The sequence below is a fragment of the Coptis chinensis genome, chromosome 4, assembly GCF_015680905.1.
Source record: "Coptis chinensis isolate HL-2020 chromosome 4, ASM1568090v1, whole genome shotgun sequence".
NCBI classification, from domain to species: domain Eukaryota; kingdom Viridiplantae; phylum Streptophyta; class Magnoliopsida; order Ranunculales; family Ranunculaceae; genus Coptis; species Coptis chinensis.
The window spans coordinates 90666007-90683083 of NC_141459.1; the positions used below are offsets into that span (position 1 = coordinate 90666007).

Consider the following 17077-nt stretch of genomic DNA (forward strand, 5'->3'; position numbering starts at 1 on the left):
AATTCGAATTGTGAAACACCACCGTGAGAAATTCTCTACATTGTAAAAAGTTTGGTTCCCAATTTGACCGAAAAAAAAAATTTAGTCCCAATATTGTTAAAGTTCGATACCCTTTTTAATCATTTTTTTTTTTTTCTAAATAAACTGAAGCAGAATTGCTTTGAAAAGTAAGGGAACGGTGGACATTACTCTTGAAATAAACAGGGTATAATAAGTCTACAAATGGTGAGGAAACAAAGTCATACATTCATTCAGAGCTTTCATCCTCATAGCCTGGTCGGCCTGCCTCATATATATGATATGAAGTAATGAATCAAGCCTATAAGACAAAACGTCCCCACATATAATGGGTGACTCTTCAACACAAAATGTCCGTAGTGAATTGGCCAAAGTTGTAGTGTTGTACCCTGTTTTTCTTTTGGTCTAATTAATAGGTCTTTATCCGTGTACGTACTGAAAATATATCACTCCGTGTGTACCACGTCCCTTTTCTTTTCTTGTATAGTTAGTTGTATATCGGTATATGTGAATGATTTTGCTTGATGTGTCCTATATGGGGTGGTTCCATAAAGAACCCTGCTGAGCCTAGTTGCCAACTTAATCCATGGTGAGTCAATGAGATTTTATTGAGGTGTGCTAAGTTAAGAGTTCAGGAATATTTGACGGTACATACCATCCTCAGGAAAAGGAACCAATTTCGATACACTTTGTTGGAATCGGATTATGTTGTTCATGAACAAGAATATCCTTCTCCTCATACGTTAAACAAACTGAAAGAAAAATGTAACAGGAATCTTCTTTCTTAAAGATTCTCCACTCATTATGAAAGAAAAAAAATAGAGACGCACCATGAGAAATGGTGTATTAAATAGGAAATTAGGAATATAGGATGTTGACATTAAAAGCTGTATTAATCAAGTAGTAGTGCTGGCTTGGTGATTCTACTTGAAACAGTGGTGTTGACGGATCAGGAAGACAATTGCATATGGAGCTTGACAAAGAATGGTATATTCTATGTTGCTTCATTCCACGAGATGCTAGCTACCGAGGAACGCAATTGTAGGCCTCCTCCTATACCATTTCCTACCAACTTGGTGTGGAAAATACCTATCCTCTTAAAGTCAGAATTTTCTTTTTGGGAAACTATACTTGGATCAATTTCAACAACAGATAATCTCATCCACCGAGGTACTATGGCAAATTCCACGTGTTCACTTTGTAACACAATCGATGACCGGGGACATGCCTCATTTGTTTTTACATTGCTCTTTTGCATTACAAATGTGGACCTTGATGATGCAACCTGTTGAATTGGCTTTCCCCGTTCTTGCTCGTGTGGATTCGTTAGAAGATATGCCTAGGTACTGGCCAATAAGGGGTGGGAACTGTTTCGGTCGCAAACTTTGGAGCTTGCTTCCTTATTCTATGATTTGGGTATTGTGGAAGACCGAAGACGTCAACCCAAAACGATCGAGTTTTTAGGGCGAAAGTATTGTCTGTACACAAGTGACAAGTCGATCATGGAAATAAAGAGGTTGTTGTGGTTCTGGATGTCTTCCTCTACTCACCGTAATGAATATCATCTCAGGGAATTTCGACTATGCCAAGAGCTTATGCCAAGAACTTCGACTAACTTCAGTCACACTATGGAAAAACTGTACTAACCCAAAGCTAGTCTAGTACGGAATAAGGATGTATCTTGTGGAGTTGTGATGGAAGCATCTGAAGACTCCAAATCATCGACACAGTTAGACTCTGGACTTCCATTGGCGTCTGCCATTAAGTCTTTGGTAGTCAATGTGTTGATATTAGTGCTCGTCCCGTATGTAGCCAGCATGTGCCATCTTGAAGCAATGGAAACAATTCCCTGGGCCCTATGGGTAATTCTTGTAGCTCCCATTACACATATATGAAGAATCCACTCAACTGAACAGCTGAACATACCTATAAGCATATAACTAAAGTTCAATGAAACAAGGTAAACATACCTATAAGCATATAACTAAAGTTCAATGAAACAAGGTATGTAAAAGGAAAGTTGATTAAAACAAGTTCAACAAGCTTCAATTTACTTACCATAAAATCACCAGCGTTGAAGAAACTCTTCTCTGTTTTTGATGCAAAGACCAAGAACAAGAATCCAAACTGACTAAATGTAATAGTAACTAAGCACATAACAATAAAAAACCTATACATATGACTTGTAATTGATAACTATTTTCTTAAATATATAGCATTTGGAGTTAAATAATTTGGTACATAAGCGCGCAATATAATAACTTCACTTAAAGTTTTATTTCATGATTAGCGTGAAAATTGATCAAATATTATTCTAGCAAGCATTTAGAAAACTCCAAACTCCAAATTTTTACCCCATTGAAAGCTGCTTCATATACGATGACGTGGGATTGTACCCCATTGAAAACTCAATCATCAAAATTTTTACCCCATTAAAAGCGTCCTAGTAGCTGATTTTCAATTTGGGTATTGTTCAAAAAATCTCCAAACTCATTCAAATTTTCACCTTTGCATCGTCAAATTATAGCAGCTTTAGTCCATACACTGATATACGGTATTGTTCAACTACAATCCACTCTCTAAAGATCAAATGTCGTGAACATTGATGCAATAGCCATTACTATATCAAAACTCGAAAAGTACCAAAACAAGGGAAGTAACTAACCTGTCCTCTTCAAGCTTGCGATGACGGGAGATGTCGGAGTGGGATGCCGGAGTGGGGTGATCAATTTGGAGTTTGGAGTTTGGTCGAGTTTTGAATTTGGAGTTTGGAGTTTGAACTATTTGACGAAGGTTTGTAAACAAAATTATGTTTTTTGTTTTGTTGGTTCGTGGGCTGGGTTTTAAGGGCGTGAATAGTAGAATGTCACTCTAAGTATGTCATCCTAGCCAAACCGTATATATATATATCAGGAAATTAGGTATAGGTACACAGCCATAAAAATTTTAAGTTCAGAGAAAATAGCAATTTTTTTTTTTGTTTTTCCTCCATAAAAACTGAAATTTGACATCTGTCTCAAATTTCAGACTAATTTTTACAATTTTGACCTCTGTATAATCTTTTTGCTATCTGTTAATGCAATGTTTGTTTCAAAAAACAAAAATGAATCAAGCCTATAAGACAATTGCAAATGGAGCTTGACAAAGAATGGTATATTCTCTGTTGCTTCATTCCACGAGAGGCTAGCTACCGAGGAACGCAGTTGTAGGCCTCCTCCGATCCTATACCATTTCCTACCAACTTGGTGTGGAAATACCTATCCCTCTTCAAGTCAGAATTTTCTTTTGGGAAACTATGCTTGGATCAATTTTGACAACAGATAATCTCATACACCGAGGTACTATGGCAAATTCCACGTGTTCTCTTTGTAACACAATTTATGAGGACATACCTCATTTGTTTTTACATTGCTCTTACGCATTACAAAAGTGGACCTTGATGATGCAACCTGTTGAATTGGCTTTCCCCGTTCTTATATGCTTAGGTACTGGCCAAAAAGGGGTGGGAACTGTTTCGGTCGCAAACTTTGTAGCTTATTACTTCCTTATTCTATGATTTGGGTATTGTGCAAGACCCGAAACGATCGAGTTTTAAGGGCGAAAGTACCGTCTGTACACAAGTCGATCATGGAAATAAAGAGGTTGTTGTGGTTCTGGAGGTCTTCTTTTACTCACCGTAACCATCTCAGGGAATTTGTACTAAACTGACCGCGTGTCATTCTGGGTTCATCTTTCGGTGTTACTAGAGCATGAATTTGGGAGCTTATGTTTTATGCTTTGATCATGTAAGTTTGTGGCCTTGTGAAGATCACTCTCACTATGTCTGTAACTTTGTGCTTCTGCACATTCCAATCAATAAAGATTATTTATCAATAAAAACATAAATATAGACTTATAAAAACCAAACAGTTCTTTTGAAAATACCATTCAAAATATGTTATTGCATTTCCGTGATCATCAAGCATGCCAAAGAATCTAAGATCAAGCATGCTTGATTATTTATATATTATAGTAAAATAAATTGATACTATTATAAAAAAATTATTACTATAAAATATTATATGCACTCAAAGGACCAATATTATTAGTGTTCAATAAAATAACTATATTGAGCTTGAGGCATGAACTAGTCGAGATTAATTATGTTTCCTAAGACAATAAGACAAACAATGTTTTTTTTTTTTTATTGGCAAGTCTGTTTTTGGTGCTGACGGGATTAAAGGCATTAGACCCTTGGTTTCATCATCCAAAAGTTTATACCAACTTTGCTAGTTGACATTTGGCACTAGCAATCACCCAATTCAAGCATTGTTGATAAGTCATGTATATTATTGCAATGATAATTATGCAGGTCGGACATGCTTTATCATATAAACCGATCATTTTATTGAATAAGCAACTGGTATTAGTTATGCTTTCTTGTACTCTTTGAATAAGTTAGGCTTTGTTTCACATACGAATCTGTGAAAAGGACTAGCACATCAACCAAATCCATCAATAATGTTGATTAGCATTCATTTGTTTGTGAGTCATTAGATGGTGGGCTAATGAGCTATAAACACAAAAAATAAAGGGTTTTTTAGACATACCCCCTCCCCCCTATTTTAATGTTTGATGCCGGTCAACTAGATTTGACTCTAATTCTTATTGACTATTAATCCAAGTTTTCTATTTTCTTCCAATAATTTTTTTTTTGAAAACTCCCATAATGAAATACCGAATATGCCCTCAATGATTTCTATTTTGTATGTAATTTGCTATTTAAAATCAAATATTTCTATTCTACTATATTAACAAGCATGAACCGATGAACACACTCAATGGGTGTTTAAAATTTTAATTCATGTATTTAATAGCCATTGAGAACTATTCGGCATTTCAACATGGGAATTTTGGATTATTAATTATTATTTTATAAGACGAAAATAGAAAACCGACATTTAAAAGGAAGGGGGGGGCATGTCTTAAAAAAACATTAGAGTGATTCCCAATTATAAATTGGGGGTTATGTCTAAATTCCTTTTTATTTCCGACAATTTCAGCTTGTCATAAATATAAACGTGTACAATTTACTGACAATTGAAGTTAAGGGTGGAATTTGAGTCGAGGGCTCAGAGCTCGGCTTGGGCTTGGCTCGTTTAAGCTCAGCTCGAGCTCGTTTACTATATGAGCCGAGTTCGAACTCAAATAAAAGCTCGTGTAACAAATGAGCTTAATGAAGCTCGGCTCGTTTAGTTCAAATAGCATATTTATAGTGTAAAATAACCGAGGGCTCGGAACTCGGCTTGGGCTTGGCTCATTTAAGCTTGGCTCGAGCTCACTCGTTTAACTATATGAGCCGAGCTCGAGCTCAATTTAAAGCTCGTGTAATTAACGAGCCGAGCTCGAGCTCAATTTAAAGCTCGTGTAATTAACGAGCCGAGCTCGAGCTCAATTTAAAACTCGTGTAATTAACGAGCCGAGCTCGAGCTCAATTTAAAGCATGGTAAAGCTCGGCTTGTTTAGCTCGAATTCCACCCTTAATTGAAATTCCTTGCACATGGCATGTGATATTTTACCAAGCGACAAATATGTATGAATAAACCAAGCTACGCGACTTAATGAAATAGAATATCATAGTAAACCCATTGCAACAGTACGCAAAGAAGATGATGTATTTGGAGTTTTGGACAGGCAAAATAGCTTTTCAAACATTCAAGTTACAAATGTTAGGAGATCTTATTCCCAGACCAGACCAGACCAGACCAGACCAGAAATGTAAAACCTTATTTAAATACAAAAACACTGCCAAAAGCCCAAAAGTACAAACAACATTCTTCATGCGCTTAATTTATTCAAAAAACACATTAGAAGACCCCAATCTTAAATCCCAAAGTAAGCGTCATCGTTTGCAGCCCCACGTCTCGATCAAACATACTTCAAAGATGTATTTGATTGCCTGTTTTCATGTGATATAAGAGAGTGAGAACAAAAGGTAATAACTGAGAATAACAGCATTAAACATATGAAAGAAATAAAGCAAAAAGGTATTTTTTAATCTTATTTATATTTTCTAGAGTTTTTTTTAGAGAGAGTTAAGGCAGGCCCACACTGGTTACACTGAAGGACCATAACATAAAGGCTTACATTGCCCGAAGGCTCATCAACCTCAAAGGGAACCTAGCGAAGACTCTCGCTGATGCACCACTTTTGAGTAGACCCAACTGCCTCCACCTTGTCCATGAAGACTTGCTTTCGCTCCTTGGTCTACCTATCGTAGCAACACTTGTATCTAGCCTGAAGGCTCCCCTGGACCAAAAGTCCATCACATAATTACACAATAAAGAAATCCCAACCAACACTTGATGGGATTCGAACTTGCAACCTCTCCCATGAGTAGAGGGGTACACAACCAATTGAACTAAAAACTCGTGTTAGTAACTGGATATAGCAAAAATTGGGATTAAAAAACAATCTGATGCAATTAGAAAACAAATTTCTGAAAATGCATCACAGTAAGGTCCTGAGGTCGAAGGCAGATGAAATCTAAGTTGTCGTTCAAGGCCAAGTATACTCAATGACCATGATCCTGTTTTGACCTATGATACTGGATATACGATTGCGATCAATGGCTTATGGTATGAAATAAAGTATGTGATGATTCAGGCCATACAAGTACAAATAACTTGTTGGCATCGAATCCACAGTCGTGTTGGCTTCAGATCTATAGGTACGACTTCCTTGCGGACTGTCAAAAGACTGGTCTAAGTTTGTTGTCATAGTCTTTGTTGAATTGCTGGCAATGCATGTTCCATGGCACATTCTCAAGATGATACCCTTCAATAAAATGCATTATGAGCCCTTTTTACCACCTCTGCCTAAGTAGAATCGCAATGGTTGCAACCAGGTCTTTTGTATACTGTAACTTATTAATAGTTAATCTTCAATGATAATATATGGGGAGGGATAGAGGCACATTCTTATGTGCATATTATAGCCACATTTTTCACATACAAATGAATTAAGGTCTGCTTTCTGGTGGAGATGATCTCCCTACCATAAAGATCATTCTCACAAAAAATTATAATATTTGGATATATCTAACCATGTAAAAATTCGTGTTTATTTTTGAGTTTTTTATCTAACGGTCCAAAATTTTTGTGAGCATGTTCTAAGGTTAGATTTCTTTGGATGAGCTGAATTTTTGTGAGCATGTTTTGCATGGTGGGGAGATTATATCTACAAAAATTCAGCATTTAATTCAACTTTTAAGTCCACGATTTTGTTTGGATTAATTTACAATGTGGCTAGAATGTGGCTACAGTGAATGTGCCTCTATCCTTCCCCTATATATATATATATATATAATCAAAAGCTAAGTAACATTGACACGGACACGTGTGTCCATATCTGACACGGATACGGAGTGTCTGATACGGCGAAATATCAAAAACTAAGGTATATCACACACAATATGTGTCCGTGTCCATATCTGACACGGATACGGAGTGTCTGACACGGCGAAATATCAAAAACTAAGGTATATCACACACAATATGTGTCCGTGTGTGTCCGATACGGACACGTGGATACGTATCCGACACAGATTATTTTTGAAATATGGTGTGTCCATGTAACATAGAGCAAAAGCAAAACCAATAAACCATCAATCAAAGTTCAGATGATTCTCAATGAACAACTCCAAGACTAGAAACGTTGTTAACAAAAAGGAAGATTAGATCTGATTGCTTAGCTAATGCAAATGATTAAAAGGATAAATAGTTTATTTGTTGATACTAATTAACAATGCTTAGGCACAGATTTAAATTGCCACATATATGTTTGGAAACAGATCCATTTTGAATATTTGAAATAACGCTATTTTAGCAAAATAAATAAAAGAAATAACGTTATCTCCCAAAACTGTAATCTACTTTCAACCTAATATTGTATACTCAATATTGTAAGAAGAGATATTGCCTACTACATGTGATTAAAGGGAGTGAATACAGTGAGGGTAATAATTGGAAATAGAAAAATGAAGATAGAAATCACCTTTGTCCTATCCTCTTTATAATCTTCGTCTCGTCGGTCCAAATGTGACGTAACAACACTTTCCAATAGAGACTTAAGCAAGACCTAGAAGAAGTGAAGATAAGCCTTATTAAAAAAACACCCATTAGCATATCATATTTCGTTTAAGGCATTGGTTGAAGTACAAGAAGTATGAAGATGTACAAAAGAATAGATACAAAATAACCTAGCTCCAAGACCAAAAAAGTTCAATGTGACTGCAGGAATCATATCCGATTGATGAAAATATGTGAGAAATTGAGTTAAGACCTTACAACAATTCCGTTACAAAGTTTTAAAAGCAGGACTACAATGAACGTGAAACGTGATTAAGAGACGCACCAAAGCCGAGGACTCTGTACTGATGTTAAGAAAGTTGGTGTCGAGCAGTCTAGAAAATATAAGATGGCCAAGTGTTTTAAGAGACTTTGGTTTCAGCATATCACAGAAAATTGTAAGTGTAGCCTTATTATTCTGCTATTTCATACCAATTTAGGGATTCAACAGTGCATAACTCAAACCAACACCAACTTGTTATAGCTAGAAGCACCAGCACATATGATAGGCACAAGAAGATAAGAATATGAAGGATAGGTAATTGGCCATTTCTCTTGTATAGTCTGTCCAAGTTCTGACTTATCTCACAAAGTCACAAAGCTTCCATGCATACATATAATGAAAGAAAGAAATGGAAGAATATACAGATGCATTTAATTAAATGTTGTACTGTGAACAATGACATCTATGCATTTCAGTGTTTAAGAAAGGTCATATAAGACACCACTGTCCACCAGTCACTCATGTTTCAGCAACTATTAAGGGACATACAAAAGCCAAGCACATGTACTCAGGCTAAGAAAGCTGGAGTTCTGCACTGTAGACATTGTCAGACAATTTTGATTTTTTAACATTGATCTTTTTACATTGTCTAATATACTAAGATCAAAATTACGAAAGGATACAACATCAATATAGTAATACAGATATCACCATTAAGGAGGATAGGACATTATAATTCTACAAAACAATAAATTCCACTGCTGTAAGATCTAAAACAAATTAGAAAAAAACCACTAACCAAGGTGTATAAACAGTTCTTCACTGCAATACTGACAAAATGGAAATACACTCCAACTAGCAAAACCTACACAGATTTAAGGAAGCAAATTAACCAACTAAGAACTATTGACCACAAAATTAACGAAGCCCAAACAAAAGTAGAACTTCAAACGTGAAACTATGGTAAGAAAATCACCACATGGTTGAATACAAAATCAGAAACCAAACGCATCAAATCGGGAACCCTAAACTATTATAAGATTAAACATTTTTCCCCCTAAACTACTTGAAACCTAATGTCAAGCCCAAGAATATGATATGCATTAATAAAGTTCAGAGGAAAGTTCCACTAATCATTAGGTCACACACACACACCCCATCGAACTTGAAACATTTGATAGTGAGGTTAAGTGACAGATTGAAACATGTTTGTTCAAGTAGAATCAAGCATTTCTATTAATAAAACAAGAAAATGGGTAAATGCAGTAACCACTTACAAAATGAAAAGAATGAGTGGAGAATAGTTTTTAGACTTCTTGAGAGCCTCTTTCTTATGAGAGGATTTGCAGAACTTCTTTCTTGTCCATGAAAGAGAGGATGTGATGAATAAGTGATTCTGTCTTCATTGTTTATATTCATTAATTTCTTGTTGGCAGCAGTGGAACTTGGTGAAGAAGAATTCCCTTCAGCTTCATCTCAACATTTTCAAACCAAATCCTCGATAGATTCTGAAACAAAACAAATTACCAATTACAAATTATCAACATCGAGAATCTATGGTCCCGAACCGACTTTCGCTTCCTCCTTTTACCTTGTTCAGCCATTTGGAAGTTGGAGCTCTTCAACGGCCATGTTGTCTTAGGTCCAAATGTCCAATAAGATAATGGGTTGGATACGGGGTCCGTAATTTTGACCCGACTTGGATAGTCGATTGCATGGCAGTGAAGGCAATGAGAACCTGACGATTGGAGTAACTTGTTCGAGTTCCATTACACGTGACAGGATGGGAACCAAAGATTTTAAGGGTTCATGTCACTGGACAGCAACCACTGGTCTGAGGGGGTTTTCGAGCAGCTCAGATCAGATATCGTTGAACGTATTTTGAAATACAATATAGACAGTTGAAACAGTTCATCAAATATCGACTGGGAAAAGACACGCATAATAATAAAATAATAATAATAACAATAATCCAAAAACTTAATTACTTAGTGAACTCTCTCTCTCTCTCATTACTTAGTGACACAGAGAAAATATAATAGGTGGAACTCTTAGCAATCGAAAAGTTCATCAACACAAAAAAAAACACTTTGCTTTTGCAGTGAACCTTAGAAAGCTTATAATCTAACACAAGTTTACGCTGTAACTGTCCGAGTACAAGATAAGAGTTGAAAACTTGAAACAGGTATAATACTAGGTTAATACCTTCCTTGTCTCCAAAACAAGAGTTTCTAAATGTGGGAAGATCTCTAATTATTTCGCCAAAGAAAAGATGTGGGATTTATCACACCATTCTACAACCTTCAAATACTTCAATTGTCGGAACAAAATGGGCACTCCTTCCAACATATTGGGTAGGTCTTCAAAAGCCTGACAATTAAAAAGAGAACAAATTAGAAACAACTACTTGCAGACAGGGTGTGGTTAAGTACAGTCTACAGACCAAAAGGTTGGTTTCCATAAATCAAATACAACAAAAATATTCGAGGAGAGTATCTACAAATCCACCATTTGCAGCCTATTGAAAATACAAACAGGATCTTAGCACCATAACACTCTTGTTTACTGGATGGGTATTCTTCTAATTTTTATGACATAGACACACACGTAAAACTCAGTTGCATTAACATCACGAGATTCAACAACTATCTCCTGTTCTTGAAATTGGCCAAGGATGCAGGGGTGGATCTATGAGTTGGTTGTCTGGGGCTAGCCCCCAACTTTGCCCCAAAAAAGATAGTGGTCACTATTCATGAATTATACCCCCAAAAAGTCAAAACCAAATAGTAGTGGCAATTAAGGCTAGTAGCCCGTGGAGAATCTTGCATCCGCCCCTGCAAGGATGCATCATAAAAGTAACTAAACTAAGTAGACAGAGAATAGAATATACATCGAGAAAAACTAAGTGCCATAACATTTACCAAGAATGTAAAGTAAGTCAATTGCAACTTGCAAGAGAACCTTTTCCCAGTTCCCCCACCCCCACAAAATCCGCCTTCCCATAATATAATGTTAAATCTAGACACTATGATAACTTAATCATGTGCACAAAAAACAATGACTTACAAAAATAAAATACCAGTAAGCGTACCTTTGTCCCCATATATTTAAGATTATGTGTTGTACCACGTAACCGTGTTCCTGAGTCCTTCTCCAGGTATCATAGTCTGGGACCTATCACCACATTGATTTGTCTGCTATTAGCTTAAGCTTCCAAACGATACTAGCTGTTGTCCTTATTCCATACGCATTTGGTAGATCTGATCGTTCAGTTACTCAACCGCTCTGCGAATTTGCTATGGGGAGCCAAGGATAAAAGAAAAAGAAACTCTAACATGGAAAGTGAATTAGAAAAATGACTTTTGGACATGTCACTTTCATGAAATATACAGCTTGTACCAAGTAATTGGAAAAGCTTTTTTCTTTCCAGAGTTTTGGGAACTAATGGAGAATTACCATTCTGAGAAACTTATCCACTACCAGTAAGTTTAAGAGGCTCATTGGCATAAAAAAATAAAATTTCAAATGTGGTGAGCTGCTTCCGCAACGAACCATCTACACCGCCGTATCCATGTCCTAGGTTTTATCATGTAAGACATAACTTTACCTATTGGTGAACTTTCTAAGTTCATAGTACTATCCAATGGTATCTCACACGCGTAGACTCTCCTGAAAACAGATGGAAAATGTTCTTAACAAACTATGCATACCAATAAGATATTGCATACATAGTACTTTTAAGTTTTGACCAAAATGGTATTCCAATAGGACATCGAAAACGTCAATGCTCTTCAACAATCTCTCAAGAAATACAAAGAATGCATAATAATATACAGCAAACCATAGATATCGAACGCATCAGTGCTCTTAAAGATTAGCTTAAGAAATACAAAGAATATACATAATCATATACAGCAAACAATAGTTTAGATAGACCTCACTTTGTGTAAGAGTTAATAGTATGGATACTAATATACTATTAAGTATTAACTGAGATATAATCCGTTAAATTGAAGGTAATATATAATGGATGATAAAAATAAAATAAAAGAACATATTAAGTTATCGATTAGAAAATTTTTAAACTTACGAAATTCAAGAAAATGGTTGGAGGACGTACTCGTTACAAGATTAATTACGAGCTGATGTACCAGGATAACAAAAGCTTGCTCGTCACAACAGGTCATACAGAACATGATTGATAACAACAGTCCCAACCGAAGAATATCATCCGCAGCTCACCTTACAACAAGAAATTACGAAGTATGTCCAAACTCTCATGATTTGGTTCATCTTTAGCCAGTCATCGAAGTAGTAACCACTTACAAAATGAAAAGAATGAGTGGAGAATCTTTTTTAGACTTCTTGATAGCCTCTAAACAAAATTTCAGATATCCGTCAAATGATGAAGAGAATGGGACACAATGAGGGAGACACATTAAGAGTGTTGTGAAGCCCCAATATATGCTCAATTTGGCAACGAAGTATGAAAACAATCCTTTCCTTTTCCTACTAATTTAATAGCTTGTTTAGACAGTAAACACCGAGTGAAATAATGGGGCGTCAAAATATTTTAGACAGTAAACTGCTATTTACATCATATCGTATGTGATATACCTTAATTTTTTGATATTTTGTGGTGTCCGATACGGACACACGTATCCGTGTCAATGTAACTTAGGAAAATTAGGCAACCTAAGCTAGATCCGAGTCAATTACTTTAAGAATTACAAGTACACCAGGGAACCATAAGGATTAACTTAGTAATAATCCATTAAATTGAAGGTAAGATATACTGGATGATAAATAAATAAAAGAACATATTAAGTTATCGATTAGAAGAATTCAATACTTACGAAATTAAAAAACATGGCTGGACGTACTCGTTACAAGAATAATTGCTAGCTGATGTACCATGATAACTAAAGCTCATTCGTCACAACACATCATACAGAGCATTATTGACAACAACAGTCCCAACCGGAAAATATCATCCGCAACTCACCCTTACAACAAGAAATTACGAAGTATGTCCAAACTCCCATGATTTGGTTCATCTTTAGCCAGCAAATTTATAACCATAGACATAGTATTTGCATCCGCCGAGAACCTCCTCTCATCCATTGCCTTAAGAAATTGCACTGCCTTCTCAAAATTTCTGCTTTTGATAAATCCTTGAACCATGATATTGAAAGTACGGTCATCTGGAGCTACACTATTCTCTTCCATCTCTGTGAACAAACTTTGAGCATCAATTAACATGCCCTCCTTACAAAAGCCATTGATCATTGTGGTATATGTTATGGTGTCGGGCAACACCTCTTTTGAAGAAAGGCTGTAAAATAGTTCTTTTGCTTCCAACAAATTTCCTTCTCTGCACATGTGGTGAATTATACTGCTATAAATCACAACATTAGTTTTTAACCCATTGCTTTCCGTCAAATGAATCAATTATATTGCTTCAGAAAGACCACCGTTAGCACACAAACCTTCTATTAAAGTACCATATGTGAGAATATCTGGACTTTGTCCATGAGTTTGCATGTCTTCAAAAAATTTCTTTGCGTCCACAACTCTCCCGACCTTACATAGCCCACCAATAAGGGTGTTATATGTAACAACATCAAGATTCAAACACTTGCACTTCAAATTCTCATAAAGTTGCATAGCCTCATCTAATCTCTTAGCCTTGCAATAACCATTAATCATTGTGTTATAGCTAACAATATCAGGGTCCAGACCAGCATCCACCATTAAATCAAAAACATTTGCAGCCTCTTCCATTCGACCCTGCAAACAACACCCATCCATCAAAGAGTTGTATGTGATAGTGTTAGGCGCCACATTTTTTTGAATCATCTCGTCTAATAGTTGATGTGCCTCACTAAGCTTCCCTTCTTTGCAATACATATCGACCAAAATACTGTATGTTGTCACATCTAGCCAGATTCCTCGACTGATCATATCGTGTAACAATTCAGCTACCTTGTTCCAATTACTGGAGATGCATAGGCCATGAATCAAAGAATTATATGTGACGACATTAGGTGTTATACCTCTTTGAAGCATCAATTCTAACACCTGAAGTGCTTCACTGGTCCTACCCTCATTGCCAAGGGCATCGACAAGAATGTTGAAGGTTACTACATTCGGTGAGATGCTCCTTTTGGACATATCTTCAAACAAGCTCAAGGCTCCTTTCAGTTGACGAATGTTGCATAGTCCATGAATTAAAGAGCTGTAACTTACAACATTTGGGACAACTCCCTTGTCAACCATTTCCTTAAAGAGATTGACAGCGTCATTCACCCGGTTTTCCTTGCAAAGACAGTCAATGATCATACTATATATGTGGATGCCTGGCTTCAGCTTTTCCTTTTCCATTGAGCTCATCAATTGAAGGGTAGTATCTGAATTTAATGATTTGCAAAACCAATTGATGACAACCCCATAAGTGACTTCATCTCGGGCTATTTTGTTGAACAATTCCAAAGCCGGTGCTGATTTTCCCTCCGTAAACAAACCCTTGAGAAGAGTATTGAAAGTAAAAGCATTCGGTTCAAAGCCACGTTTCAGAATATTCCCCAGTAGAGAAAACCCGAAATCCACCCGACCCATAGAACAGTAGCAATTGATCATGATAGTAAGTGTCACGATATTTGGTTGGACTCTAGCAGAAGCCATTGTTTTGTACATGGACAAAACAGTAGAATAGTGTTTGGTCTTGACAAGGGCTCCTAGCAATTGAGTAAAAGGGTGAATGGAAGGCAAGGGTTGATACCGAATCAACTCATTAAAGAAACCCAATGCCTCGTCAAGCTCAAGGGTTCCAGATTTACAACGATCTCTAACCAATTTGTCTAATAAATCAAAATGAAGGTGGTCTTTATCGGCAAAAGTGGTTGATGATTGACGTGGGTGATACGTAGTAGTAGGAGTAGTAGTAGTTTTGAAACGAAAGAAGGAAAGAGAATTCAAGATAGGAGAGAGAGTACCAGAAGAAACCCTCCTTAACATCGCCATTTTGAGCTAACGGCTGCAACAGTTGAGTGTCGACCAGAAGAAATGAAACCCAAACTGAGTCTCAGTTGCATTTTCACTCTCTTTTTCTCATTAAAAGTGGAAGCCCAAAACCCCAACAAAACTCTCCGAGAGAGGAAATATTCCAGTATATAGTAACCAGCTAAAGGGCACGTGCGTTGCACTACAATTGAAGAATTGGTATTCATTTATATCCATCCATAAGGTGGATAAAGAGAAAAAAGGAAATAGAAATTTTGCAAAGGAACATGTAGTTCCTTAATTAAGCAGGAGTATACAAGGCCTGCAAATGATTTTTTTGCAGATAATTGTTGTTGTAAGAGAATTTAATTAGGTAGCCTAAGTGCACACCTGGTGAGTGACTGAGCATGAGTTGCATACGCCTCACTTGAGTATTATTTAGTACAATTTATAGTTTAGTGAATAATATTTCAAAAGAATCCCACTCAATTTGAAGACCAATCTTAATTAACGTACGCCATATATTTGTTTCCTGCCTGAAAGATTTAAACATATTTTAGTTCTCTAAGAGTCTCATGGTGGATGTGGATGTATTCTCTTAGACTCCTTCATTTCGCCTATGTAAATATGTCAAAGTAAATGTCAAAACAAAATAGTTGGTGTTGCCATGAAAAAAAATAATTGAAGTTGATATGATGTACAATGTACATAGCATACTTAGCTCCCTTTCAATATCTACATGGAATAAAAACTAAGATTAGTAATTTTTTTTTACTATCTTCATTAATTTATACATTTAAAATTACTACTATATCCTTAGGGGTAAACATTTCTCCCAACACAGGGACCCACCGAAGCCCACACATTTATTAAAAAAAACTATTTTTAAAATAGCAAAATAACCATTTTACCCCTCCAAAAAAAAAAAATTTTAAAAACTGTGAAATGACAAAAATATCCCTATGACGTATGTGAATCTACTATTCATCGACCCTCATATTTTTCTTTTTTAGCGCTTCTAAAGTATGCATGTCGCACTATAGATGTGGTGCGCAGCCTTCTGAGCCACATGTAGTGTGAGGGTAAAACCGGAACAATTAGTGAACAAGTTGCCAAACAGGTTAGCGAAAAATTCAAAAAATAAAATAGAAAGAAAAAAACACAAAATGTCCACTTTAGCACTAGTTTTGTTTAGTGTTCTTACATTCTCAAATCCCTAATTGCAATCATCGAGTATTATTGCCACATCAACCCACCGTCTGCTCGCAAAAGGTACTCTCTCTCTCCCTCTATATCTTTTTAACCCAAATTCTTCATGAATCAGTTGGTTTTTTTTTTGTTTTGTGGCAATTAGTTAAACTTACTGTTTCAGTCGATTTTTTTTAGAAACTATGAGTTTGATTGGGGATTGTTTGGTTTAAGATTTCATTTTGGTTTAAGCATTAGTTGGTTGTTGGGATTGGGGGTTTGTTTATGTTATGTGTGCATAATCTAGAATCATAGGTCTAATGTCTATAGTCATGTTTAGTCAGTTGGTTAGTTTCCTTCATTTTAGGCATTATCTCGTAAGTAGGTTAGTGGTTAGTTATTAAGTAGATAGTGCTATAAATTGTAGTGTATCTCATCTATTGGGAGGAGAGAAGAATATTATTGTAGTTTGCACTTGTGTGTGGATTAGGAGGTCAAAGGCTCCTCAATAAGCCTTAATGTTATGTGTTTTTGATAC

At 36.1% G+C, this 17077-nt stretch overlaps 1 pseudogene across 1 annotated transcript; it reads right to left on the reverse strand.

Annotated features, from left to right (window-relative positions):
- Positions 1 to 5652: 5652 nt before the first annotated feature.
- Positions 5653 to 15697, reverse strand: LOC147505585 (uncharacterized; annotated as a pseudogene). Its single transcript, XR_015193359.1, has 7 exons — positions 12440 to 15697; positions 11441 to 12018; positions 9941 to 10719; positions 9627 to 9857; positions 9149 to 9214; positions 8053 to 8136; positions 5653 to 5956 (listed from the first exon to the last, which is right to left on the reverse strand). The product of XR_015193359.1 is annotated as an uncharacterized LOC147505585 (transcript).
- Positions 15698 to 17077: the final 1380 nt, after the last annotated feature.